A 26133-nucleotide genomic window follows, 5' to 3' on the forward strand; every position below is an offset into this window, starting at 1 on the left:
ATGCGTTCCCTCCTCTGGAGCTTGACTGAACCTCCCATCCCGATCACAGGCCTCTACATTCAAGGCGTAGCTCAAAAAGTAAAAAGAGCATCTTTTTATAAGGCCACAGTGACGTGCTACGCTCTGGCTCAGTGGTAGAACAGACTGGTCAGCCTCTCCACACCATCATAAATTCACTTCAAATGATAAAATTATTTATTCAAGTCTTTACTACCTCCTCTGCTGAAGACTGTGTTGGACATTTCAAGGAATGCCACATTACAAATGGGAACTCATTCACTGAATTATTTTATAGGCCAGTGTACATCAATTTTGCATAGGCTATTTTGTTTTTAGAGCTAATTTCTAATCCTAACTCACATCACAGACACATATCTCTGCTTGGATTAATTAAGGACTTAGAGAGAACCTTCTGCTCCATTACCCTCCGTTACCGATTTATAAAAGAAGCCATGAAGCAATGCTCTTAACGATAACAAGGGGGATATTCTATCCCTTAATGCCATTCCTGGTTCCTCTGCCTAAAATACAAAGAGAGAAGAGAGGTGGACATTTCAGGGGATGAAGAGAACATCTTTGTGAGCCACGTGGCATTCTTCAGTGGTGGATGCAACCCCTCAAGCAGATGACCTATTTTTTCTCCATAATGAGCACTTTGCTCAGTGATTTCTCCCCCTTGAAAGAGTAACTGGAAAGAGGAGAGACCACTGTCACCCAACACTAAGGAGAAAGACCACCAGGAGCAGGAACTCATTTATACCATTAATGATGTGAAACAGCTTGGCAGGAGCAAAAGCAGTAAAGGTAAAAAGAAGATGAAGCTTTCTTTGAACAAGACAAAGTCCAGTGCTAACAGATGGAGACAGGAAGACAGTGGAAGCCCTGCAGATAAGGAAAGAAGCATGTGGTAAAGGACTGAGGGAGACCCCAGGCCAAATGAGTTCTCCTGCAGGGACTAACTGGGCTGCTCAGCGTCCTCAGCAGAGACAAACCACCCGGGCTGATTTTACACAACCAAAGTAAAAATGCCCAAGTCATCTGTGACTCGCTGACCAGAAAAATTCAACAAGGTGGGTAGCATAACATCGAGGATTTGCCCCCTCCAGGTCTCACAGTGTTTGATGGGACAGAAATCCAGCTGCTGCCAGGAGAGGAAAGCCAGAAAAGCTGAGTGACAACAACAGGACTGGATTGTTGAAGTGGCCAAAGCAGCCAAGGTCCTGGCTCTCAGGACTTTTCCTTAGACTTTATCTGAACTGCAACCCAAAACAATCCCATTCCTGACATGAATCTCCCACAAACAGGAAGCAGCAGCAAAACCAATAAAAGATGACAGACAGCTGTGGAGGGGAATCCCGAGATGTTCCTTTCACAGGCAGTCACTGCTCTGCAAATCCCCGAGAGCTGCAGACCTTGGGAGGACAGCCTGTATTTCCAGGGGATGAGTCCTTGGTAAACAGAGACATCTTTCCCCTCAGTGTGCCCTTCACTGCCTGCTTCTCTGCACCTCCCAACATCCGCCTGCAGTTATTTTAACTTAGAAAATTAGGCTATCAAAAAAGGTTATCTTCATTTAAAATAGTTTACTTAATCTCACCCACCCTCAATTTTAACCATGTTATTTTTGCAAAGTAGAGCAGCACTGGCAAACCAAAAGTGTTTGTCCTTTTCTTATCTACATCATCACACACAAAATATGCTGTCAAAAGCAGGTCTGCTTCTTTCCAAAAGCACTGGGGAGCTAGTTGGGTGGCCCTAAAGAACCCACTGGAGGATTCACCTGGGACTGGTCTCTATAGCATCCAGGTACATCTGTCTCTGTGTTTTATACTAATTGGGCGGAAATATAAAATAGAAGTTAAGTGAATTCCCTTATGTCACACACAAAAAAATTAACAGAACAGAGAAGCTTTGACTCCTTCAGAACCTATAAGTGACATCAAAGAGGTGAATGGGCCATGTAGATGGGTGTATGCAACACCGGGCCTATAGGAACTATATCCCAGTTGTCAGTTTGTACAAGTCTGCTAAAATAGGATGTGTGTCTCAGAGTGCAAACTGATATTTCCATTTTTGAGAGATTTTTAACAGGAGATTGTGAACTATGACTCAGTTAATGCCCTTGTTTTCAGCCTCAGAAATAAGAGTTTCTGTGATGTTTGGATTAAATACTTTCAGTGTACAGAGAAAATTATTCTGCTCTACTACATTTTCCCATAATTTTTATTTCTTTATACTAGCTTTGTTTTGGTAAGACATGATAAGAGAGGCACAAGCTGAAGCACACAGCATTTACCTCAGTAGCTATAAAATAAGAGAGCTATAATCCATGCTGTCTAACCCTTCTCCACCAGAAACTCCTTGAGCCACTGAAGTGGAATGCTACTCTTGCTGAAGCCTTAATATAGCTAGACTCTTCAAGGGACAGGCAGAGCTGTTCTGTCTCACAGCATGAGGACGACATACATATAGTCACCATTATTTTAATAAACAAATTATTTTGCAATTAAGATGGGTTTGACAAGAAGAATCGGATTAATTTGGCCTCATTGGGTCAAAACAGTATTCAATCTTTCCCGATAAAAAGGAATAAAAGCAGAACCTGTTTACATTTACAGAGTACTACCTGGAAGCCAGATTTCCTTCCCACCAATGCCAAGATACAGCACTTTGCAGATTCAGTAGATGTTCAGAGTCAGACAGGACCTTTCCACCGCTCCCTGAGACAAAGCTAATAAGAGTACCACTGTGCTACAGGGCTGTCAAAAGATGATGGCCTTTACTCTAGAGGACTGTTACATTAAGGCCGACAGCTGTGACTTCTGCAGCTGGGTAAAGACAAAAAAGATGGACTCTGCACTTGCAGAATACTGCTGGCATTCATTTGCCTCCACATATTATTAATTCTTCACCCCATGTCCCTGCATTTAGCCAGAACCTCTCAGTTCCCAATAGCCACGTCTCTTCATCTGGTCCCAGAAGCAGTCACTATGAAGAAAGCTGTCAAGTAACCAAGGAGTACTTCCAGGACCTACCTGCAAAATAAATATGCATGCACATGCAACAAGGAGACGGTGATTCACTTCATAGCCCATGAACTCTAAACAGTCCATGTGAAGCACCATGTAGCAAATACAGAATTACTTGATCTGTGCATGGAAAACCTCTCCTAGTGTCCAGGGAATGCCTAGGCAACATGAGGTGAGGTAAAGCTTGTGCTGCATCAGTGCCTCATGCCTTTCCAGGACAGGACGGGCAAGGCCAGAATAACACATTGGAGAAACCACTGCAAGGGATCAGTCAGAGAAACTCAGTGACAGATCTCCTATGAAATGAATGAGAAATCAGCCTCCACCCTGGCATATTTACAGAGACCTAAGGACTGCCCAGCTCCCTAGGCACATGGAGCCCAGCAAACCCAAAGAACCACAACCGTGATTTCCAGATCCACTAAAATGATGGTAATTTCTCACATATACCCAGACAAGATGGCTCAAAAGCCACGCAGCAGAGCAAGCAGAGCTGAAAACACTCTTCCTGGGATTATTACCATACTGTAAGCAATCAGCTTTGCCTCCATTATATTCCTACATAGACACTGAGATTTCTTTTTTGTTTTGTTATTTTAATAGAAGTGTAAGTGGTCTATTTTCCATTAATTTCTTTCCAGATGTTTCTGATTATCACCCCTTCATTCAGATTTTCCTTCCCAAAGACAAGATTATAAGAAAAATGTCACTTACTGTCCCCATGTTTACAGCATTTCTAAAGCTGACAGTTTGTTCTTCAGGATTGATGGGGGGCGAGGCGGGTAGGGAAGTTGTTTGTTTGTTTTAAAATGAAAACAGGCAGGCTTGGGGAATAGAGAGAATGAAATCTCATAGGGCTCAAGCACTCTAAAAAATTCCAGAGAAGTAGTTTAATAGCACTAAATGTTGATTCACATAAGAAATGATGCATCAAACGCGTATCATTTTTACTGTTACATCAAGAGCTTGGTTTACATGTATGTCCTCATGCATAGTCAAAGCCTGCAATGTGAATAAGGCTGAGTCAGGCTGCAAAAGGCTATTTCATTCTCTAACATGAAACATATGTTAAGAGCATGCTCTCTTTACAAATTACAGCAAAAATTCTAAGTACATTGATTTAGATACCAACATGAATTTTGGCAAATTCCTTGAAGGAAATATCTCTTTTTGTATATTTCCAGCCTGTGCTGTAAATGGCTCCATCCCAATGAAGAGAAAATGGGTAGCAGAGTCTAAATTCTAGTCCAAAAGTTACAAAGTATTTAGTAATTTTAGATGCCCCTCTGAGATGCTGTGGATATGCCAAAGTTGCAGAAGATGAGAGCTCAGCATTTCCTAAATGTCAAGCTCTCTGCAAATTCAGATGTAAAAACACAGGCACCTAGTTCTGTATTTGGGCACATTCAAGTTTAAATACTGACACTTCCAGCACATAGGAATAGTGAACACCCTTTCCCAAAATCCAGATTCCTATAGTCAATATAGTTAGTCACTTAAATATAAGCAGCTTGATTTCCTAGGTATTTATTAGCTTCTCTTTCAGTTCAGTTGCATTTGCTCACCACTTCTGAAAATCATACCGTTTCTATTTAGGAGTCCTCCAACAGAATTAAGCGCAACATGATATTTAACAGCCACACAAGTGCTACTGGCTAGACGTCTCAATACTTTGCAACAGTAATGAAGTATTACAATCCTTTCATAGACGAGAAAACTTAAGTGAGAAAGAGATCTTATTTCATTGCAGATGGTCTAAAACAAAACAAAACAAACCACCCTACTGCTTTAAATGGGAAATGTGCAAAGGCTTCAGTACTACAAGCTTCTACTAAGATAACACATCAGAGAACCTTCAATAGCCAAACATGTCTCTGAAGTTAGGCAAGAAACTAGCCAGAGGCAAAGCTTTCTTAGAAGACTAAAGAAAGTTACAGTTTCATAGCAAGAGATCTGATTCTGATGCAAACATTAGCAACTAACCTTCTGAAAAACAGTTCTAACAGGGAACTTCCCCAACAAACCTGTGGTCCAAGACCTAGCGCACTGCCTAAGTGGCTCAGTTGGGAAATATAATCCTTTGCAGTACTGGTGTGTAACACCAGCCCTCTAAGTGGTTGTATGTTAGTGAGTCCTATGCATTACCATGGACTCTGATTTAAGAACCGGCACTGGGAAGTCCCCAGAAGTGGGCATCCTCTGCCTTCAAACAAGAACCCCTGAGGCAGTCATGATTCAGAGAAAAAAAATTCCATTGATGCATCTAAAATAGCAGTCAAAGCAATATCTGTTTCAGCTCTCAGTTAAAGCTGTGTTGAAACAGCTAAATACCAGTTCATGTAGGTAGCTTACCCATTTTCTTTCCACTTTCTACAGTTCCAGTTGAATGTGAAGATGTACTTTTCCCAATTTTTCTCCCGTTTCATCTTATCCATAAAGGCAGTGCTAGGCATTCATACCACAGCAGTTGTATCTTTCTTCTTTTCAAAACCTAGGCAAAGGTTCTGTTTATGAATGTTGATAAAAATGCTTTTGACAAGTGTAATTTGCAATATTAAATGAACAGAAGGCTGCCATCCTGATGAAAATTTGCAAGTCATAAAACTAGCTAACAGAATTTGGCCAGGGAGTCAAGACTTACAAACATGTCTTCAATAACAGCTCCATAAGAACTTGTTTCTTTCGGTTGGGGTCTTTAGAAAAGAAAATGGTGAACGTGAAAGAGGCATATTTTATGTAGTTGTCAACAGTTTTCTGCTGCTTTTTGTTCTGTTGCCATTTTGTACTACAAAGAATGATTAGTCACAGAAAAGCTGCACTTTCAGGGCAAAAGAGGATGCCTGTGAGCTAGGTAGGACAGGGAAATACCATTTTACTCCTAACTCCATGCAGTGAAAGATTAATGGGTGGTTCTTGTTTCTGCTAACCTTATTTCCTGCAGCAGCACCAGGCCAGTGCTGGGAGCCCTCCATCTTCATGAGCTCCAAACAGCTCAGAACAGGAGCAGATTTCTGCAGTAGGAGGCACGTCTCTCCACACAAAGCAAAACATTTAGTTGTTAATTGGGCTATTTAAATCTAGACTAACTCTATGGCCCTCAGCAGACTTATAGAAGACTTATGTTATGGGATCTCTTGCTCTACACAAGTAAACAATTTATTAGAGAGAATGTAACAAAACAGACATAATGCTGTAGTTGCATTTTTTCCACACAGGTCTCCACCCTTCACAATAAATCTAGTCTCAACATCTAACTGAATATTCCTGCTCAGGAACCCAGGTAAGTTGGTTGTTCGTTGTCTGGCAACCTCACTGCTGTGTTTAAAGGTCTTTAGAAATTAACGTCAATGCTTCACATAATTGTTTTTTCAACCTGGTCAGGTTTCTGTGCACTCTAATTGTTCTATAGCAATGTGGTAAACACTTCCTGCAGACAATTTGTTAGGAAGTTCGGATTTTATATAACCCAGGAAATGAAGTCACCAGACCTGTGGGCTGCCTGCAATGATTCAGTCCCCTGGTTCCTGCAACAAGCAGGCACTTCAGATACAAAAATCCAGAGGCAATGACAAACTGATAGAAAGAAAAAGGGTGCATAGCAGTTTCCCCATTCACTCAATTCCTATTCAAAAATTCAGAAAGTTGCAAAGAACTTCCACAGACTGCCAGCCATTTATTTTTATCCTTGGCACCAAAATTATAAATAATTCTGATCCCTCTCCTCCATTTTTCTTCAATGCATAGGGGAACAGAACGGGACATGACGGGAAGGAGGGGATCAAAGTTTCTGTCCATATCTTTTCACTAAAGCAGCACCACTTTCTTTTCTTTACTTCATTTTTCGACTGGTTACAAAACATACATGCCCTGTCTATTAACTTCCCTGCTTTTGCATCATCAATCACTTCATCAATGTTCTGGAAAAATACTATATAGCTACAGCTAGCGCAGCATTCCCCAGAAATGGCCTAAGGGTTTTGAAAAGCTCATAGCTTCCTAGTTCAAAATTAATTTGAATTTGACTATCTTTGGTGGGCTCTGCAGGTTTATTTGTTTCAGAAAGACTTCGAGGAAATTCAGAAAAGTGTAAGATGCTTATGACTTAGAACACTATTTGTATTTTACCTGAATAACTGTTTCTTGGGAGAACAGGTAACCAGATAAAATATTTCTGGAAAGCAGCAGACTGTTGGGATACTCCAACTAAGTGCTTTCTCAGTGCACATCAAAATCATTTCCACACGATTAGCCAAGCACTGCCACATTTTGAACCTCAGTTATGACACCGTCCCCACATAGGTGCTCAGAATTAGACCTACACTTTTCCGCCTATTCCACGCCTTCTACTTCATTTAACAATAAAATTATTTTTTTTAAAAAAGTTGTGGGTTTTTTTTACATAGCAGAAATATTAGTTCTTGATGTAATCCTCTTTCTTGAAAGATTTTTTTGCCTGTCTTTATGAAATGTAAAAAGTTGTCTCCTTCCCTGAGAGACGATCCCCTGAGCCATGCTGTTCTGCAGCCATGGAAGTTCTTGTCCAGCCTTCAACACCACACAGCTGTGGTGTGTGACCTCAACACAGTCTTTCCCCAAAGCCCTCTAACTACGTAAGAGGAACCCAAGTATTAGTAAGCAGAACAATGTTTCCTCCCAATGGTCACAACAAATGCCATTGCAAAGAAGGAGGAAAAGGAGAGACAAAAGATAAAATTTAAAAAGACTAAAGGAATTTCACATTGCAGACAAAGCAATAATCCTTGGCTGCCTAATATCCTGGAAAATATCCCCCATTTAATAAAAATAAGTTTAAATCAGGAAAGCTGTTCAATTCATATGTGTTCAAGTGGTAAGCTCAAACCACATCATCATCTGCTTCTGAATCAACTGGCTTTGACGACTTCCACACGACTCAGGTTTCTACAAAGGGGGGTGTGATTGATCTGCAAACTGCTTTCAGTTCTTCTTTAGCCAAACAATTTAAACACTTCATTGTCGATGGGGGTGGGCACACTTGGGTATCTCCTCCCTTATCCATCAGACATGCAAGCAGAGGGTTGAATCGCTACAGCTCCTCCTGCCAGCGGCCCTACTACTGCTGTAACTCCTTTATCCCAGAATTATGCCACAACTGCAAATCTGGGTCCAGCTGCTGGCATGCACAATTTCACAGAGTGCTACATTACCCTCACACTGCTGCAAACACTATCAGCGCTTAGCACAAGCCAGTGTTTGCCTGTGAACTCTGACTGACTTTGAATTCAGCAAAACAGAGCCAGTCCCATATCTAGCACGTTTCTTTTCTGGCAGGGACACACAGAAAAGTCTGAGTTGGAGAAAAGGAGAAATCTGAATGATCACATTGGAGCTAAACAACCGGAGTTGTAGCGAGCAGATGAGAAAAGGGAAGGTCTGAGTCATCCTCTGTGCACTTGAATACTGACCAGTCAGATCAGGCTTTACTCTATCCCCATTTCCATATCATGTATGAAGGGAATGAGTAGAAGTAATTTTTTTAGTTTCTTGGAAAATACCAGCGGAAGCAAAGAGGAAAACCAGGTAGGCCTAGCATGTGTGGAGATCAAAAACAGGTAGTGAAAGATACAACACCAACAGTCTCGGGGGAACAAGGAAAACAAGATAATTTTGGCTCTCCCCATTAAAGAACATAATCGTCTACCATTAGATGCGGTTACTCTACTTTGATTAAATGCACGTAGCATCTTTCCTTTTATTGTCTTTGATATTTCAAAGCTATTAGCCATACTGCACGATTTACTTTCTTTTGTTCAATTTTGCTGTCACTGAGGCTCTTCTCTTCAGAGGTCACTTGATCTTGAAGCCAATGATAAAACTCATCTTCAAAAGTGGAGTAGAAATAGAATTAAAAAAAAAAAAAATCTGGAAAGCATCCTGCTGACAGCCTGTCCCACTGAATTTGATAGGAATACCCCTGGAAATTAAGCAAGCCTGGTTTATCCTTCCATTACCCTCAACACTGACATTTATTAATTCCCAAGCATAACAATGATTCTGTTGCATGTTTTTACATATTATGCATGCACTCACGCTGCTAAGTTCTTCACAGTTGGAAAATAGATTCAGAGCTTCAAATGGGTAAGAGAGGCAACAGTCATAAGTAAATCCCAAGGGAGAACTAAAAGGACTTAATAGCAGGCTATTATTAAACTCTATTTGATATATTAAAAAATCACAAGGAAGCCTGTCAAAAAAATTACCATGATCAAATAAATTACATGGCAAAGCTGCCACTCATGTCTTGCAAACTGGTACTGCAGAGACATGATGGGAAATGAAATACCCAGAGCCCAGAACAAAACCAGGCACACACTGTCAAACACCCGCCCGCCCTGCTCACGGGCACCCTGCCTCCATCCCGCCCGCACCGGCCACCACCTCAGCACCTCATCCTGCCCTCCTGGCCAGCCAGGCAGGGGCTGGGAGTCCTGCAAAGGCTCAGCCTTGGGGCTGAGAGCCCCACTCCCTCTTCATTCCACCTCCTCCCCAGCTAAGCCATTCTTCTTCTCAGCTCCTCATTATCTCCGGCCTACGCACCCACTGTACTCACATGTGCTTTGCCACTCTGCAGAGTGCTATTGGGATTGCTTCGGTACCACACCAACCCCAAGTTGCTCTGCTACACAGCACCGCAATCCTGGCTTTATAAAACTCAACCTTACACAGCGGAGAACTGCCAGAGAGATTAACTTCAAAATGTTCCCTTTAAAGCATACGCTGTCAAAACTCTGCACAGTATATTGCGACCAGTACTTCAGTGCTTCTTCAAGAAAAAGCTATCCCTTCTTCAAGAGGTTTGCCCAGTAAAAGCACCTAAGGGGCAGGCAGAGGGGAGCCAAGACTGGATCTGCAGCCCTTCTCTTTCCCTTGTGCCCAGTGGTGACAGTACTGCCCAGCTGTGGCTGTACAACTCAAGTTTCTCTTCCCACAATCCCCCATTTCTGCATTTCCCAGGGATAAGTGACTATGAATTTAAAGTAGTAACAGTATTATAGCCTAACAGCATAACAGTATAGCAGGGCAAAGTCTAGAGGAAGAAGCAATACTTTTCTGGGTCAAACAAAGCAGCTGGAGAAAAAGAGAAAAGCATCTGGGCACCTGAGGTCTTTTTCAGATTTTAGGAAGGTAAAAGCTGCACCAGGCGAGAGTTTAGACAGATTTTTTTTGTTTTTTTTTTTTAAAGATTCAGTTTGTAATCTCAGTGTAATCTCAGGTAATTTTTTCCTCTTCATTGCATTTACTAGACCTTTTGTTTGCTTGATTGTTTCCCAAGTTGCAAGTGGCAAGATAAGCATCTGAAACCTCAACAAATTCTAGTCAAGAAAAAGAAGCCAGAAAGCCTGGGTGTCTCCAGGGCACATGTGTGCTTCCACACCTTGGTGTTCATGTGCATTTAACTTATTCCCCTTCATAAAAGTTTAGAGAGTAAAAACATTGCTCTTCTTTCATTGCCAGTTGTTTCTTGCTGTCCACACAAAAGGCACTGCTTCAATTTAAGGGACATCAAGAGCTTCTGTTTAGTGCCCTTCTCCCCTCCGCCCCGCCCCCTGACAGTTTAAAATCTTGATAACCTCTAACCTAGCTGTCAAATCTAGTACACTTAAGTGAGAAAACCCACTGACGTCAACATAACTACTCACATGAATAGTTACAGCTTGATTTGGCCTTGAGGCTTTAGATGTGTTTAAACCATTTAAATCAATTCTAGGCCTCAGATTGCTTTTTCAGTTTCAGACATTTAAAACAACAAGCAGCCCAGAGGAGGCCACAGAGAAGACAGCAGCAGCGCTGCCACCACTTCATTGGCTGTGGAATGTGGTTCATGGCAGTCCAGGTGCACTGACACCAGCTAAGGCTTTCTGTACACCCCCCAAAAAGTCCATCTCCCAAAGCATAAAGTCAGACAAACCAAACCCCACATGTTCATTCCACGGTCATTCTGCAAACACCCCTAACCATTTATTTCAAAGCAAACAGAAAGTGTTTGGTGACTGAGCACAATTCAGAACACTCTCAGAAGTCCCAGATCTCTGCAGGCTGCTTGGGAGGAACCTCATGGCAGTAAGATGTGGTGGCAGCAGGACGTGGTGGCTGCAGGGCTGCAAGGCAGGGAGAATCCCACTGCTGCAGGTGCAGTAACTTGCCACTGAGACAACAGCTTCCATAGAACCAGCCATCTTCCCCCAAGGAAACCCAAGATATTTTAAATGATAACAATAACAATAAGCCATAATAATAATACACCCCACCCCTGATGACCAGTGACTGAATCTTTGAGGGAAAGATGCCATAACACACCCAGCATGTGAATCACAATCCTGCACCAGCTGGGTGTTCAATTTCAGCAGTCCCACTGCCATCAATATAGTTCATCAATCAATCAAATCCAGATCAAACTATTAGATGACGTTCAGCTCCTAACTTGCACGACATAAAAGGGAACATTTGCACCTTGGGATTTAGCAGTAGAGGGCTTTAATACAAATCTGTTTTGAAGAGCAGGTTTTGTTATCCTTGCTTCCTTCATTTGTATTGAGCTGTCAATGACATTTATTCTTGCTTGTTGCTCACGATCCTCAGGATAACAGTAATCTTTCAAACAACTAGATCGCTGTCAATGGCTTTTATGCAATTTCAGACAGATAACCTATCAGACTACTCATCCTTGCAGGTCCTCCCCAAAAAAGAGTCCAGGACTCTAAAAGAAGAGAGTGTGCATATCAATAGAAAGGCTTTTTTGCCCCAGGGTTATTCCTCTGTCCATCTCTCTTTGCTTCCACATTCAGCTACACGACCTGTAGTACACAGAGGTTCACTAGTCGGTACACAACTTGTCTGTCCCCTTCAAGACAAAAAGGTAAAGCAGAATGGAAGAGTTACCAATATGTATATTGCATATGCACATCTGAAAGGAATATATGTGTTTTTTAAAAGTAAACAAAAAACCAACACCATGACCCTAGATCACTCTGCAGTGAGCACAAACACTGTATTTGGAAATATGCAAACTACATCCCTAACATTCACTTCAACAAGCCTCACTCCTGCAGTGCTCCTCTACAGCCCGCAAGCTATGTTCACGGTTACCTCCAGCTCTGTGTCCCAGCCCTGACCTCATATGCTGGCACCCTATGTCCTTTCCCAGCTGCTACACATCCTCCCACAAACCCTCTCTCTCATGTCTCTAACCTGTCTCTGGCCCACTGACCAAACATGAGGCAGTACACACATCATGACAGGTTCAGAGCCAAATGTCCAACAACCTCCTGCTTCCCAAACACAATTTTGGTGAGCTCTGCCTGGCTGCCAGGGAAGTCCCAGCAGAGGTAAGGGCTGAGGCCTCCCTGTATGTCCCTCAAACAGGTATTACGGATTGCTGCCTGCTGCCAGCTCCTGCAGAGCCTTCAGGAAGATCTTGCACAAAGGTGTCTCCTGGACTGAAGAGCAATAGGGGACTTAGACAATGCGAGACAACCTGACTCTAAAAGTCTTTTTCTTGGTAGGCACTCTCCTTGAGATTACAGGGAGGATGTAAGTTATCCTCAAACCAAGCACTGCAAAGCCCAGAAATTCTCAGCTAATACACTGTACATTGAGGTACAATTATTTTAATGTCTTGGACAAACAACTAGTAATAAAGGTGCAACTGTAGAATCCAGATTGCCCAAAGTAGGCCTGGAAGTGATGATAGGGAATAACTCTAGGACAATGATGTAGGAGATGATTACTGTGACTACCTCAAAGAAAGTACAGCAGCATTGCTTCAGTGTAATCGCTGCCTGAACCTGTCTATTATCACAGAAGCTGGGCCATGAAGCTCTATTTTAATACGGTCTCACTGAAAGGCATTCTTCTATCCACTTCCTCTTGTTTATTATTCTTTCAAATATCTGATAAGATACTTTTCAACTGTGGCTATTCACTTTCTGTTTGCGTAGGTCTTGGGTTCATCACAAGCTACAAGGTCAGCATTAATCTAAACAATGGTTGGTTGTGGGCAATTTTGCCAAGTGGAAAACACTCTAAAGGCTAGATTGTTATCATCAATAGGGCAATGAGCAGGCGGGACAAACGAGCCCTATATGCACACGTATGGATGAAGCAGAACTACTCAGATGCCAGCCAGATCATGGGTGTAGCACATGCAGAGAAGCCAGGGCTCCTGCCCAGGGATCGTTAGGAAGGAAAAGTAGGGAGAGGGAAAGCAGGAGCTTCCTTTTGTGGTCAGCCAGCCTAGCACCTGTGAGGAGGATGGAAGAGCCATCCTAAAGGTGCAGGAAGGTCTGTCTTCTACCTGCAGAGCATATTTAAGGCAATGAAATAGCTTGCAAAGCATGCCTTTCTCAGCTGTGCCTCACGCTATCATACAGCCCACAGCAAGGTTGTTCATGGGCAATGTACTGACAAAGTGCCCTGAAGAAAAGTCAAAACCAAAAGCCAAAACTCAATTAAAAAAAGGCAAAATAATGAGTGTGCATGAAACCTTTAGAGGTAATTTCTTTGAGGACTGCTGACAATAGCAGACACAGAAGAATTAAAGGTCCATGTTTGTAATATCAAAATATTATAATTGTATTTACAGTTTGCCATTTGTAGAGCCAAAGCCTTCCAAAATACAGCCCCTGAACTTGGAGAACACATAGTTCTCTCTAGTCCTTTACATTCCCTTCTTCAAAACACACCTTTTCCTGCAATCTCACCAGCAGTGACTCACACCACCTCAATGAAAAAAAAAAAATCTCAACCATAAAAAAAAAGACTACTACTAATCAAGCCTTGCTTATGCAAGCAATTTCATAACCTTGTTTTACAAAAATTCTTTTCTGCAGGTCATCTGTACGTAAGATACCCTGTGTCTCTCCTTGCCTACATGCATGTTTCTCAAGCTGTGACTAAGCGTGATGAAGACTGTAACGCTAATACCTATGTATTACTGTCAGTGGAACAAACTGTAGTTGAAATTTGTTCTCCGGGTTTTGTTTGACCTCCAGATTGGCAGATCAACCTTTCCGGAGTCAAAGCTCTTTGCAAAGGGAAGGTAGATACAAGCACTGGCAACGCAGGCAACTCAGACAACGAGTGTTAACCCTGATTCAGGAAAGCAGCAGCTCAAGAGGATAAATCTCTATGGCAATGTAATTGTTGGTCTCCCTAAGAAGAATGGTTTCTGTGATTGTTATTTTGCTATGAGATCTAGAAATCAACTAAATAATTTCTTTCCTCTGTTCAATATTCCTGGTTTGCAGGAGCTGCTACCTTAAGAGAGATCTGATCTGGAGGCCTTGAAGGGAACCATTCCTAATTCTCCCATTAAGCACCTCTGAGATATCCTGTTTCTATATTACTTTTATAAACACCTTAAGTAAAAATATTTACATTATGAGTTAACTATTCACTTGGATTGTGCAGTAACCTTAGGCGGACAATCCATATTGTGTTTTTTTAAATCCCATTTTGTTTGGCGATTGTTCAACACACAATGGTCTGATGGCCCAGCTGCAGCCAAGAAGCACGCCACAAAGCTGAGGGAAAGTACAGGCACACCGAACTGATTCTCTGGTCATCATCGTGCCACCATCCAGCTCGCAAGGCCAGTTATCTAGTCCCTCTCAGGCAGACTAGTTGCCCATAGCTCCTACTGGGGGTGGCAGGGCTGTAGGGAAGTCATCATGACTTCAGCCACTGTGAGGGCTGGCAGTATAGCAGCTGCTGACTTAAAGCTTTACAACCACGGAAGATTTTTATAGGTGGAGGTGAGCCCTCAAAGCACCCAAGGATTAGGACTTGCCACTCGCAACATCGAAGCTGTTGTATTTGGAGCACTTACTTTGAAATGGTGAGCTTTGAAGGGGAAAAGGTGAGGGGCTAATTCAGTCTGTATTACAAGTAGTTTGCTACTCTTCACTTCTGCAGCTATGCACATCTTCACATACTTCTAGCATAATCACTGAAGCAAATTTCTTAGAAGGATATTTAATCCTGTTCATCAAGAACAAGGTCAATGAGGGAGGCAAGATTAGATATTTCAAAAGACATGTGATGGTTTCCTTCTGTTGCCATAACAAAGAAAGGTACTTTAAATCAACACTGCTAAGCTGAATTCATATTTAAGCAGCCCTCCCTGCAGAAGAATCATCCCCTTCGATGCCTCTCTCTTGTTACTAGATGGGCTGACGCAGTCAGGGTTACATCACAACCATCCATGGCCTTTCCTTAGCAACTAGCTTGACTTTATTGATTTGATAGTTGATTATTATGGCAACAAGCTCAATTCTTACTGTTTATAAACATTTTAAAAGGTCATCAAGAAAACAGAAGTAAAACATGTTCTTTCTAACTATTTTTGTGGCATGCAGAACCCATGAAGCTATTGGGAGAAAACCAACAAAAAACACAACAGAAAGGAAGACAAAACCCCCAAATTCTGAACTAACAAAAGGAGGACATGCCCATGACTGCAGCAGTGATACCTGTATTCTTTCCTCAGCTCTGCCATAAGATTTCTCAGTGACCTTGGATGGGAACTGGGTCTCCCACTATCATTGGTGCTCTGGGAAGTCTCTCCCTCTCCAGCTCTGTGGACCTTACCTTACAATTTTTATTTCAGAGGCTGTTTTGTTAGTGGTGGGTTTTTTTGTTTGTGGGTTTGGGTTTTGTTTGTTTGTTGTTTTGGTTTGGTTTTGCTTTGTTTGTTTTTTTGTTTTGTGAGATTTTTTTGTTTGGTGATTTGGTTTGGTTTGTTGTTGTTTTGTGTGGATTTTTTTGTTTGTTTTTTTTAATCCCAGGAAGAGGCCATGGATAACTTCTTAAAAAGGAGAAAAGAAACAAAAGTGAATTTAATGTTTTTAAAAAGTACATGATTTGCAGGCAGATGGTTGCAGGATTTCATCATCACCTGGCAGAGAAACCTCTCTCCCAGCTGTGTAGCTGTGAAGATCCCAGAGTCTGAAGTGCATGCTCAGTCTGCAGTACCCCAAAAAGCAGTGACCTCGCTTTCTTCAAGTCTATTCCGTAACTCTGACCTGAAGCTCAACACAAATTATATCAGAGAAATACAAGATTACACATAATATTCCTGTCTCAGCCACTCAGTGCTGATATTCCTTTGACAGCACTGCTTACGTATACACTGATTGCACCTGCACACAGAGTCCTTCTTAACAAGGAGTCTTCTTCCACAAGAAACACAACAGCAAGTTTGTAAAGTAAGCAAAGAATAGACTATATGGTGGCCAATTTCATGTTCAGAGGTTTGTCTGGGAAGAGTTCCAACTCGTGATGTGCGAGACCCCACCTTATCATTAAAAGGAAATATCATTTAGCAATATTTTAAATTTCAAGACAAGGAATAGCTAAGTACCAACATTTTAAAGTGAAAGAAAAGCATTTTCTCTGCTTCACCAGAGTTACTCATAGGTAGCTCATATAACTTGTGCTTTCATATAGAGTTCTCAGAAAAGGAATTGATATTATTTTAGTAATGAAAATAATGGCTAGTTTTAAACCATCATTTGAATTAGATCTGTGTGAGCAAACTACTGCATTTTCTGAACAGCATGAATATTATCCTTATGAATGAATCAACTATTTCCAAATATGGATTGGAAAATATTCAGCTACCAGATATTTGGAAGAGCAAGCACCAAAACAGGCTCAGAAGTCTGATACAGATGTCTAGGACTCAAGAAAGCATTCCATCCAATCAGTCAGTGGATTTAGAGTCAGTCATCTCTCTGAGTCACCCATTTCATTGCTACTCTTCACTTGTTTTGGGTGCGGACTGAAAGCAGTTGCTCTTAGTTCCTGAAAACTGATGTTGTGAAATTCCCACACCCCAAAGCAAAAGAAATAGAGGAAAAAAAAAAAAAATAATGCAGTTTCCTTCTGCAATGAGCCTGCTCCCTTTAGGCAGCAGCTCTTTTTCCGCCTCCCTTATTGCTGCTGATGTGCAACACAGCAAGTGCCTGCTGCCAACCAGTATTGCCTGTCTTCTATGCTTTCCAAGTTCCTACTTCTCTGTTCTACTCAGCAAGAATTATTTATTGCAGGGTTTTGTACTGGTGCCTGTGACCGTAGGCTTTGAGGCCTTGCATCTGTTAAACATGTTCTCTCATTAAGGTTCCCACAACAAACAAAAGCCTCAAAAGTCTCCTTTCTTCCTGCTCTTTTCATAATGATGCCCTTCATTCTCCATCCATCATAGCTCATACTTTATCCTGTCTTATTTCCATTATAAGTCCAAAATCTCAACATTCCAAAACACCATCCAAACAAAAGACTCTCCAGATATGAGTGCCATCTCAAATCAATTACCAGGGTATTCATCCTTCACAATAATATCTCTATTATATTATCTTCCTATTGAATTCAAAGATTACACCGCTGACATGCTTTCAGGGTTTGTGGTGGCGGGGACAAAAAAAACAACCACTCTCATAGCTAGTAAAGAGAATCATGTTTTTCAGGTTCCTTAAAACTTAACTCCTGAGCAAGAAGAACAAAGAGCATCTTTTTTGTTAAATGTGTACACTGTACACAACACAGAAGCACCTGACACACCCGCAAGGTGCTGCCAGTGTGTAGTCATCATTAGAGAAAATCAAATTCAGCGTGAAGAGGATGACATTTCCATTGGAGAAAATAAGAACTACACCTGCATTTAGCCCTCTCTGAATCACATTACTCTGAAACAAATGGAGACCACAGAGAACACTTGCCTCTTAAGAAAAGCAGCAGGTCCAACAAAGCATCAGCAACCAAGCATTAGTTATCATAATTAGCAATTTTAAGATTCAGAGTTTTTTAATTAAGGGATGGACAGTTTGGGTTATAGCAAACAAACTAGGAGATTCAATAAACAAGTTTAATAACTGTTCGTGCCAGGAATCTCCATTTAAGTATCTTGTAACACTTTGACTATGCTTGAAAATTTGATATACACAATAAATGTTTAAAGCAGTCGAGTGCGAGCATGAAAACATTTTTGTATTGTATTTAAAATAACCAACCCCCTGCTATAACATGCCGAACATGAGCAAGATTATGCAATAACTCATCAATACAGGTAACACTGCACTGACAACTAAACTCAACTTGCCCTTTTCTAAATACCTTCCAAAATGTTTAACACATTCCAGACCATACAGTCATGCATATCAACTAGGACTGGGTACATTAAAACCATAAAGAAATATTTGCAGCCTCCAAAAGCCACAGCATGCTCGTGATTCATAATCCCTTATCAAACCTTGTTTCATTTCTTGCCTCATCCTACTGTTTGCATCTTAAGTTAAAGCCCTTCACAGTCAAGATTCTCCCTTTATTTGTTTTGCACTCCTACTCCTAAAGCTGTGGCATTGGGTCAACATCAACAATACACACAAAAAAGAAAAAAAAAATAAAAAAGAAAGTACTGATTATAGGCATATTTATCAGACCTCTGAGCCCAACATCTATTAACCACAGTCTTCTATGACACTGTCAATATTTCTCTGTAGGCAGCCAAAATGATATCACAGAGATGCGGCAGAGACCACATCATGAATCACTTTGCTCGTTCATGTAGTTGATGTGTTCACGAACACAGAAGTCAACTGAAAGCTCCAACCCTGAGCCAGCTAACACACCTCTCATAAAGCTAGTCTGTGTTAGAAAGGCCTCATCATTAGCACCCAGTAGTTAAGCATTGATTTATTCTGATTTTCAGTCTGCACTCTGGATAAAAAAAGCAAGTCTCAGGGAAAGGATTATGGAGAGTTTTTTGGACAGGACTTTCCATTTCCCTCCCCAGCAGAGGAGCGTGCACAGCTCATACTGAGGGTGGGTACATTGCTCCAAAATGCGCTAACAAAAATACACTTATTTGCTTATAGACTGTGTTTTTGTCATCACATGGAAAAAATGCTGAAGCAGCACAAAGTATCCAAAATCTCCTTCTGAAATTCCATCTTTCAGGTGAACTCAGAAGCAACTTTAAGTTGGCCATATGGTATGTTCTTTATATTGCAAGTATTCAAACTGCAGACACGTTCTGGACTAGAAGAAAAATTACTAGTTAACACAGACCTCCTCCCTACCATAGTTTTACACATAATTTCAATATATTAAGTGTACTTTTACACTTTAATTCATGTTTCCGGTATCAGCCAATAAGACTTAGCTTCTCTATGCAAATCAAATTCTTGTTCTTCTCAAATTATCTGTTATTAAAGGACTTTACCTAACATTTCCAAAGAAAATACACCTTTCATGAGAAAGTCAGAAAGAATACTTTTCATTCAAAAAGAAAGTTGTGAAAAGTGACAGTCAGTGGGCTATAATATAAATAGTTCAAAAACTTTTAATATAGTATTGTGAATGCTTTTTATATGGTATTATGGGTGCTATTGTCTACTACAACTACTATATTGTACACTTAATAGAAACTTTTCAGAAATTAAGTCAGAGCTTGATCCAATTCCCACTGAAATAAATACAGATTATTTCTGAAGACAAGACAACTTTCTATGCACTTGAACAGAGTTCACCATATGCCCAATGGGCAGGCTAAGCAGTAAGCTTAAATTTTAAATGTAACTAAGCTTCAATTTTAACAAGATTTGGTCTTGATATTAGAAAAACCACCAAATCTGAGGTTAGTGAAACACCAGAGTAGATTGCCTGCGGGGGTCATCAGATATTTGTCACAGAAAGCACTGAAGACAAAATCAGGATTCACTTTTCTTGGTGATCTCCTGCCTTCAAAGAGATGGACCTGACGGCCTCTAGCAGCTCCTCCCCAATCTTCTATGAACCTGTGATGCCAAGGAGCAGTATTACAAGTAGATTTAACATGGCATGTTTGCTACAATGTTCTGTCCTACAACTCCTAATGCTTCCCTGCTCAGCCAGCTCTCTCCTGTGTGCCAAGTGCCCTTCCTTTCTCTGTGCTGGGTTCACCAAGTGACAGCACATGCTTTGACTAGACTGGAGGGAGCTACCTGTGAGCACCACCACTGACCAGTTGACTACTATATCTGGGAAACACAAAGTACAGGATTAAAACCTCCTTTGCAATGGAGGTATTCCTTTGACAGTCCTTTCTATACTTGGCCGTCAGGTTTTTTTGTGTTTGTGGGTTTTGGGTTTTTCTGTTTGTTTGTTTGTTTTCCAGGAAATTATAATCTCTGTTCCTGCTAGCCATCCAACAATATATGTGGAAAATGGGTTAAAACAAATAGAAAAGTCATCTGAAGATAAGTGGAGGAACTGAAAGACAGCTATAAACAATGTGACAACATTAGCCTTGTTAAAAATGAGACTTCGGATCAATCTCCAACAGGGTGAGTTTGTTAAAAGTTTTGAATCTTTTTCAAACTAAAAAAAAAAAAAGAAAGCAAGGAAATTTTATGACACTAAGTTTCTGTAAAACACAAAGAGCCTTAAGTCATCACATGAATCACTGACAATTTAATCAGCTTCTGGGAGTTTGTCATCCTCATCAAGAGTTGAATTTAAGACCTTCAAAAAGTTCTTTCACTTCATTTATGAACTGCTGCACCTACTGATTCAGCCACCCACAGCACACTTTAGATTACCAGAGATTCAGTCAAGAATCCAGAAAGCTAATATTCATCTTAGAGGCTAAAAGAGCTCCTACCAATGTAACACCTAAGCCTCAAGAAACAGCAGCAGCACATTTTCTTCAGATGGGAAAGCTTTAGGAAATCGTTAATACTCTAAAATGGATCCTCAGCAGCTAAGAGCTTCTTTCACCCAAATGCAGCAATCTTCATAGACACTTCTGAGAACCTTAATGGGAATAGCTGTGGGAGACCCCATACACTGCAAGAGGCAGAGCAGGTGCAAAATCTAGTGTCGGATTCATCTCACCTACCCTAGAGTTCTCCTGGAAAAGATCTTTAAACTGCTGACATGCTTAGACCAGTATTTGTTTTTAATAAAATTACTTCGCATGAAAGCATGTGGCACACGACAGAGGCAGCTTCTTAAAAGTAAAGCTCTGCAGGTCACAATCTGCTCTTTTGTCAAATTAAACGAATACTGCCATCAGTGACAACAAAGCCCACTGTTTGAAGTTCTTGGGATGAGAGATCTTCAAACCCTAAAACATGAACATCTCAGATCCCCAAAAATGTGAGCAGTGCGCTTCATGATTCTTCTTTGGAGTGAAATAATAGCACCAACAGTGTAGATGTCCTGTTTTTAACCTTCATTATTAGTTACATAATTTTTGATAAATCTGGTGATATCTTTACAGAGAAGCCAGTCCTGAGAATTCTTAGCATCTCTGGGCAAAGAATCTTGCTGAAGTGCAAACAAGTGCAACAATAAATAGCAGGTTAGCCATTTCTTCTGGCTTCTTTGGAAGAAGTCCTGCATTTCAGCTGTAAACAAATGGTGACCCTTTAAGGTGAAGAACATCTGTCCTGATTTTGCTGGGGATAGACTTAATTATTTTTCCTAGTAGCTGGTATAGTGCTGCACTTTGGATTTAGTATAACAACAACATTGATAACACACTGATGTTTTAGTTGTTGCTAGGTAGTCAAGGACTTTTCAGGTTCTCATGTGGGCCTTCCAGTGACAAGGTGGGTAATGTACAAAAGGTTGCAAGCCAGAACAGCTGACTCCAACTGACCAAAGGGATATTCCATACCATATGACATCATGCTCAGTATATTAAGCTGAAGGAGGAAAGGGGGGGACATTTGGAGTGATGGCACTTGTCTTCTCAGATAATGGTTAAGTGTGGTGGAGCCCAGTTTTCCTGGAGATGGCTGAACACCTGCCTGCCCATGGGAAGTAATGAATGAATTCCTTGTTTGGCTTTGTGTGTGTACGCAGCTTTTACTAAACTCTCTTTATCTCAACCAATGAGTTTTCTCACGTTTACTTTTCTGCTTCTCTCCCTCATCCCACTGGGGGGAAGTGAGTGAGCTGTTGTGTGGTGCTTAGTTTGCAGATGGGATTAAATCATGGCGACACCACAGTTGCATGATTTTTATGGTTCAGTTTTGGCTACAGTCTGAAAAAACCTTGAGACATTTTCTAAGAAAAGGGTTTGTCCATCACTGAAAAGACAAGGCAAAGTGTTCAGTGCTTCATCATTTGAGTACCTGGTACAATGTCATTCAGCCGCCTGCAGATTTGTGGATAACATGCAATTGACATTTTTGTAAATAAGATCAGCATATTTGCAATACCTCTTTTTGTTTTCTGTTCCTTGACTTTTACTGACATCCAGTGGAGACACACACAAACCTCTTTCAAGTGGTAATACCAAGTCCTTTCTTGTAAAGCACCTCAAAGTTACCAATGGGATATAAAGCCTGCCTTGAATATGTCTGGTCTTCTGAAGGTTGTTCCATATTTAGTCTGTTCACAATACACATTCCTTTACCATTTCAAACACTAGAACTGTTTGAATATTTTCAAACATCACTTATTTCCAGTTCTGACAAAACCATTCTCATGGGTTAGTTTCTGTTGTGCTAGTACGAATTAATATTCTCCTCTTTCTTCTTCTTATCATCCTACAAATATAGGAAAACAGATTAGGAACAACGTCTGCTTCAAAGACTGTGTCCTCATCACTGTCAAATGAAGCCATCTTTGTCTTCTCACCATAATTTGAAAGAAGGCCAGTACATTATTTTTGAATGTGTGAACTCTGCTTACTGACTGGAGGAAGGCTGTGAATACCATAATTAAACCCTCACATAAGTACACGCAAGACACAGTTCCTGACAGGGGAGCATGTGGGATCTATTAACCAGAATCATGTTAAGAATAAATGGAAATTAAACAATCTTACCTGAGCTGTTTTCTTATCCTCCTTAACTAATAATAGCTCCTAGAAGACACTTTAAACCCCAGCAATAAAACAAAGGTCAGTGCAGTGGATTTGGTCAGGCTGAGCTGCTGAGCAGCACAAAGCAAACCTAAAGCCCACACTTGCACACCCTATCCACATCTCTGACTGCTACTCAACAGTATACTCAGAAAAGCAGAGGTACTCTGAGATTTACATCATTCAAAATGTCTACAGCCTTTTCAAGAGAAAGAAAAGGGAAACATCTCCTGATTTGAGAAGATGGGATTGCTACAAACTGAAATACCAATATCTCAAGGTGGAATGTGTTCTTTCTTGAATACTCGCATATAAATCCCACTTAGATTACAAGGGAGCTCTGGATAATGAAGGGAACAGCTAACATAGCCTTGTCTGAAAAGTCTGTGCTAGACCATCAGATAAGGAAAAGCACGACAAAACTCATTACCTGTGATGAGTCATTCTTTACCATGGAAAGGTGTTCTTTGCCTAGGAAATTGTTAATTAGGAGCAGGAGTGGGAGACTTAACTTTCTTTTGAAACACATTTTTTCCTCCAAATACATAAAATGTCTTTGTATATTGGAAAGAGAGGTTCAGCCCTCAGTTTCTCAGGTAAGAGGATTTGACCTGGATACTTAGGTTTCAAAGCATTCATGTAGCTTACAGTGCTATATGAACCACTCAAAATCTGGATCAAATGGCTAACAACAATGGACAAGACAGCTCCCACAATGATGCCTACAGAACAGAAAAGACATGAGCTCACACCATGTGAGGTACAGGTCTGATAAGTGAACAGCATTTGGAAAACTGTGTTTTCACAGTGAAGTTATTGTAAGACAAACTGACACAGTGAGTCCCTCAATCTTTCTCTTTTTCTCTCAAAAATAATAATTGGAATAACAAAAGCAATATCAAAGGTGGGGCTTAATGGGTTCAATACTATTGCTAATCTCTTCAAATTCAGGCAAAATCCATTTGTGAACATGTGTCCAAACTGTGTGGTTCAGTTGCCTCTGAAGAAAAAATAATTCTACTAGATTCTCCTCATCTCAGTTCCAGTGAGGCAAAACAAGTGGCCAATATAATCATTCTTGTGTGTCTCTGTGAACACAAGAGCAGGAACATGTTCTCTGAAATACGTAATCACTCCCAAGACAGTGTCCTGGCACGTCTCAGATAATCCATATGACCTTCTGGCCTGTACCTCAAACAGGAACGCCTTCTTCATTTGTTTTCTTTGGCATGGATCTCCCTCTTACTTCACCTCCAGTTTAAGCTTCCTGCTTGCAGAAACTATTTCCCTAAAAGAGAGAAAGTGCTATCTAGCGAAGCTGAATGAGAAATTTCTCCATGGGCTGAAAATAATATTTTTCTGTAAACAAGGTATCTCCACCCATCTTGCTCTTCATCAGAGAGAACTCCTTTCAAAAACAGCTTGATTGGTTGTCAAGTATCATAGGTACGCTGATCTGTAGAGGCGCCATCTCATACATATTCATGTCAAAACTATGGCAGGATGTGGCCCTGACAAGGATTGGTCATCTCATTAGTAGTCACTAATCAGTCAGATCATTAGTATTCTTTGTGCACAGTCCCATTAACTTCCCTGTGGTGCTGCAGCGTGCATTCCTGAAGCAAAGGACTAATAGGAAGCAGGTCACTAGGATGAAATCCTGATGCAATTCCAAGAATATCCAAGTCCAGCTTTCCGTGGAACTGAGGAATGAGAAGCAAACAGGAGAGAGTTTCTTGCTGCACTGTGAGGGATCCGTACCACTTTTCCATAGACATTTCACATAGGTGTGTAATTAGAAGGTTCAGAATCTGCATCCAGTTTCTGCAGTTCTACTGACCCACATCTCCACTACAGGCCCAGTCACCATCCCTGGAGGTGTCTAAAAGGCTCATAGATGAGGTTCTTAGGGACATGGTTTAGTGCTAGAGTTAGGTTATGGTTTGACTCAATGATCTTGAGGGTCTCTTCCAACCAAAATGATTCTATGATTCTATGACTGTCTCTCCAGCAGGAAACGAGGTGGCTATCACTCACTCTTGCTTTGGGCTGGCATATACTGTTATTGTTACCTGCTTGTTTATGGTGCAGCTTAACTCATGCTTTTGCCTGAAGCTTGCAGATTAAAACAGAAATCCTGCTGAACGACAACAGATTTAAGTGAGTACTTGCACCACTGACTATATATCCTGTGATGCACTAACTGCATTAAAATCCTGAAAAACTTTTAGGAAGAGAAACATCATCAAAAAGCAATAAAATTCATCCAGTTAAAAGGCACAGAAGCAAACAGAAGACACAGCATTTGGGCTCCAGTTTCAAGGCTCAATTTTCCCACATTACATGCAACTGACTCAAAAAGTCAAGTCCACCCTTCTTATGCACTCCCAAGCCCTAACACAGACATACAGGCAGGGTAGACAAGTTTTCTTTATAACCAAAAACTAAATGCTTCTGAAATACAAGCCAGCAGACTATTAGAGACAGAGAGAATTACATTGCTCTGATGTGTTTGTTTGGATACTAATAATGTAGTACTGAAAACAGACAATGTTTGATTATTATTTGCTTTTAGCTGCCAATGACTAGGGGAGAAGGTGAAGTTTAAAAAAAAATGAAACAAACCAACAAACAAAATAAAACAACCTACACACATAAAACCCCAAAATAAAACCACAAAACAGGCAAGCCCATAAGAATGTCTTTCAGAAAGGATAAACCCAAATATTTATTAAAATATTCATTTTATACACAAACCTCCTTGATGTGTACCATAGTTCTCAGTGTTTCAACTCATCTGAAATGCCAGCTGTAAGCAGCACGTTAAATGCATTGAAAAGCTGTCTGATTTCATTTTATATGCAGCTCTTTGTCTTTTGTAAGTAATTTTTTAAGATTTTCTGCAGTTTTCTCAGCGAGTTACCTTAGACATGACTAACCTTGCTGGAGAAGTTTTAACGTGGCACAGCCTACATCCACGGTTCTGTTACAAATGATGGATTAATAACACCTCTCTCTACATGCAGGCCACCATCACCGCAGAGTTCAGAGCAAATTGTTAGTAAGCGTCTCAGTGTATACTCTTTGAAATACAAACTGACATTTGGATTACGTTCTGTGCAATTCATAGCACAAAAGGTACCAGAATATAACATGAATGCAGTATTTCAATAAAAATTATTCTGCATATTTCACAATTGGGGTCCCAGTTTA

Source organism: Nesoenas mayeri, assembly GCF_963082525.1.
Source record: "Nesoenas mayeri genome assembly, chromosome: 3".
NCBI lineage: Eukaryota > Metazoa > Chordata > Aves > Columbiformes > Columbidae > Nesoenas > Nesoenas mayeri.